Consider the following 4890-nt stretch of genomic DNA (forward strand, 5'->3'; position numbering starts at 1 on the left):
AAACAAGTCCTTTAGAAACGCCTTTTGTGTTTCTTTTGCTATGGATCAGAATTTGTTTGCGGTTTGTGCCAGAGTAGAAGGTCCTTATATCGATACATCGGCTTATACTGAGCCCTATAGGTTCCGGCTAAGCCGATTTGACCTATTGGATGCGAAAAGCGATGGCCTGTTTACAAGCTGAAAAGATTACAATAAAAAAGTGTGTTTTGATTTTTGGATATTTTTTTTCGTTTTTGATTCGTCAAAATAATATTTTTACTGAGACATCGAAACTATGTAGTTATTCACTGAATCAAAAGGTTTTTTCCTAAACATTCTTAAAAGCCGGGTAATGGAGGGGGATTAGCATACCACCTTGCGGATTAATGAAGAGTAGCATTAAATCGAGCGAATCGAGCGTTATTCATCCACTCACTTCTGCTTTATAAATTTCACCAATTGTTCTTTGAACCCCTACTCTCAGCTATCTTCTAGCTCTAAATTTTCAAAGGCATATTAAGGGTAGGCATATCAATAAGTCTGCTGCTGGTTTCGGATCCATTCACAGTCATGAAACCAGGGCACTTTGGCAGGCTGATCCTTATGATGAGATTCGTGTCAGTGTTTCTCATTTTTTTTTCATTTTCACAATACATCCTACATACAATGTTTAAAAAATTACAAAATCGACAAAAATTACAAAATTGACAAAAATGATAAAAATGACAAAAGATTACAAAAATTACAAAAATTACAAAAATGACAATAAAATGACAAAAATGACAATAAAATGACAAAAATAAAAAAAATGACAAAAATTACAAAAATTACAAAAATCACAAAAATTACAAAAATGACAAAAATGACAACGCCAACAAAAATGACGAAAATGACAAAAATTACAAAAATTATAAAAATGACAAAAATTATTAAAGTTACAAAAATTATAAAAATTACAAAAATGACAAAAAATGACAAAAAATGACAAAAATGACAAAAATTATAAAATTAAAAAATGACAAAAATGACAAAAATGACAAAAATGACAAAAATGACAAAAATGACAAAAATGACAAAAATGACAAAAATGACAAAAATGACAAAAATGACAAAAATGACAAAAATGACAAAAATGACAAAAATGACAAAAATGACAAAAATGACAAAAATGACAAAAATGACAAAAATGACAAAAATGACAAAAATGACAAAAATGACAAAAATGACAAAAATGACAAAAATGACAAAAATGACAAAAATGACAAAAATGACAAAAATGACAAAAATGACAAAAATGACAAAAATGACAAAAATGACAAAAATGACAAAAATGACAAAAATGACAAAAATGACAAAAATGACAAAAATGACAAAAATGACAAAAATGACAAAAATGACAAAAATGACAAAAATGACAAAAATGACAAAAATGACAAAAATGACAAAAATGACAAAAATGACAAAAATGACAAAAATGACAAAAATGACAAAAATGACAAAAATGACAAAAATGACAAAAATGACAAAAATGACAAAAATGACAAAAATGACAAAAATGACAAAAATGACAAAAATGACAAAAATGACAGAAATGACAAAAATGACAAAATGACAAAATGACACAAATAACAAAAATGACAAAAATGACAAAAATGACAAAAATGACAAAAATGACAAAAATGACAAAAATGACAAAAATGACAAAAATGACAAAAATGACAAAAATGACAAAAATGACAAAAATGACAAAAATGACAAAAATGACAAAAATGACAAAAATGACAAAAATGACAAAAATGACAAAAATGACAAAAATGACAAAAATGACAAAAATGACAAAAATGACAAAAATGACAAAAATGACAAAAATGACAAAAATGACAAAAATGACAAAAATGACAAAAATGACAAAAATGACAAAAATGACAAAAATGACAAAAATGACAAAAATGACAAAAATGACAAAAATGACAAAAATGACAAAAATGACAGAAATGACATAAATGACAAAATGACAAAATGACAAAAATGACAAAAATGACAAAAATGACAAAAATGACAAAAATGACGAAAATGACGAAAATGACAAAAATGACAAAAATGACAAACTTGACAAAAATGACAAAAATGAAAAAAAGACAAAGTTGACAAAAATGACAAAAATAACAAAAATGACAAAAATGACAAAAATGACAAAATGACACAAATAACAAAAATGACAAAAATGACAAAAATGACAAAAATGACAAAAATGACGAAAATGACGAAAATGACAAAAATGACAAAAATGACAAAAATGACAAAAATGACAAAAATGACAAAAATTACAAAAATGACAAAAATGACAAAAATGACAAAAATGACAAAAATGACAAAAATGACAAAAATGACAAAAATGACAAAAATGACAAAAATGACAAAAATGACAAAAATGACAAAAATGACAAAAATGACAAAAATGACAAAAATGACAAAAAATGACAAAAATTATAAAATTAAAAAATGACAAAAATGACAAAAATGACAAAAATGACAAAAATGACAAAAATGACAAAAATGACAAAAATGACAAAAATGACAAAAATGACAAAAATGACAATAATGACAAAAATGACAAAAATGACAAAAATGACAAAAATGACAAAAATGACAAAAATGACAAAAATGACAAAATGACAAAAATGACAAAAATGACAAAAATGACAAAAATGACAAAAATGACAAAAATGACAAAAATGACAAAAATGACAAAAATGACAAAAATGACAAAAATGACAAAAATGACAAAAATGACAAAAATGACAAAAATGACAAAAATGACAAAAATGACAAAAATGACAAAAATGACAAAAATGACAAAAATGACAAAAATGACAAAAATGACAAAAATGACAAAAATGACAAAAATGACAAAAATGACAAAAATGACAAAAATGACAAAAATGACAAAAATGACAAAAATGACAAAAATGACAAAAATGACAAAAATGACAAAAATGACAAAAATGACAAAAATGACAAAAATGACAAAAATGACAAAAATGACAAAAATGACAAAAATGACAAAAATGACAAAAATGACAAAAATGACAAAAATGACAAAAATGACAAAAATGACAAAAATGACAAAAATGACAAAAATGACAAAAATGACAAAAATGACAAAAATGACAAAAATGACAAAAATGCCAAAAATGACAAAAATGACAAAAATGACAAAAATGACAAAAATGACAAAAATGACAAAAATGACAAAAATGACAAAAATGACAAAAATGACAAAAATGACAAAAATGACAAAAATGACAAAAATGACAAAAATGACAAAAATGACAAAAACGACAAAAATGACAAAAATGACAAAAATGACAAAAATGACAAAAATGACAAAAATGACAAAAATGACAAAAATGACAAAAATGACAAAAATGACAAAAATGACAGAAATGACAAAAATGACAAAATGACAAAATGACACAAATAACAAAAATGACAAAAATGACAAAAATGACAAAACTGACAAAAATGACGAAAATGACGAAAATGACGAAAATGACAAAAATGACAAAAATGACAAACTTGACAAAAATGACAAAAATGAAAAAAAAGACAAAGTTGACAAAAATAACAAAAATGACAAAAATGACAAAATGACACAAATAACAAAAATGACAAAAATGACAAAAATGACGAAAATGACGAAAATGACAAAAATGACAAAAATGACAAAAATGACAAAAATGACAAAAATGACAAAAATGACAAAAATGACAAAAATGACAAAAATGACAAAAATGACAAAAATGACAAAAATGACAAAAATGACAAAAATGACAAAAATGACAAAAATGACAAAAATGACAAAAATGACAAAAATGACAAAAATGACAAAAATGACAAAAAATGACAAAAAATGACAAAAATGACAAAAATTATAAAATTAAAAAATGACAAAAATGACAAAAATGACAAAAATGACAAAAATGACAAAAATGACAAAAATGACAAAAATGACAAAAATGACAAAAATGACAAAAATGACAAAAATGACAAAAATGACAAAAATGACAAAAATGACAAAAATGACAATAATGACAAAAATGACAAAAATGACAAAAATGACAAAAATGACAAAAATGACAAAAATGACAAAAATGACAAAAATGACAAAAATGACAAAAATGACAAAAATGACAAAAATGACAAAAATGACAAAAATGACAAAAATGACAAAAATGACAAAAATGACAAAAATGACAAAAATGACAAAAATGACAAAAATGACAAAAATGACAAAAATGACAAAAATGACAAAAATGACAAAAATGACAAAATTGACAAAAATGACAAAAATGACAAAAATGACAAAAATGACAAAAATGACAAAAATGACAAAAATGACAAAAATGACAAAAATGACAAAAATGACAAAAATGACAAAAATGACAAAAATGACAAAAATGACAAAAATGACAAAAATGACAAAAATGACAAAAATGACAAAAATGACAAAAATGACAAAAATGACAAAAATGACAAAAATGACAAAAATGACAAAAATGACAAAAATGACAAAATGACAAAAATGACAAAAATGACAAAAATGACAAAAATGACAAAAATGACAAAAATGACAAAAATGACAAAAATGACAAAAATGACAAAAATGACAAAAATGACAAAAATGACAAAAATGACAAAAATGACAAAAATGACAAAAATGACAAAAATGACAAAAATGACAAAAATGACAAAAATGACAAAAATGACAAAAATGACAAAAATGACAAAAATGACAAAAATGACAAAAATGACTAAAATGACAAAAATGACAAAAATGACAAAAATGACAAAAATGACAAAAATGACAAAAATGACAAAAATGACAAAAATGACAAAAATGACAGAAAT

This window comes from Uranotaenia lowii, chromosome 2, assembly GCF_029784155.1.
Source record: "Uranotaenia lowii strain MFRU-FL chromosome 2, ASM2978415v1, whole genome shotgun sequence".
NCBI classification, from domain to species: Eukaryota; Metazoa; Arthropoda; class Insecta; order Diptera; family Culicidae; genus Uranotaenia; species Uranotaenia lowii.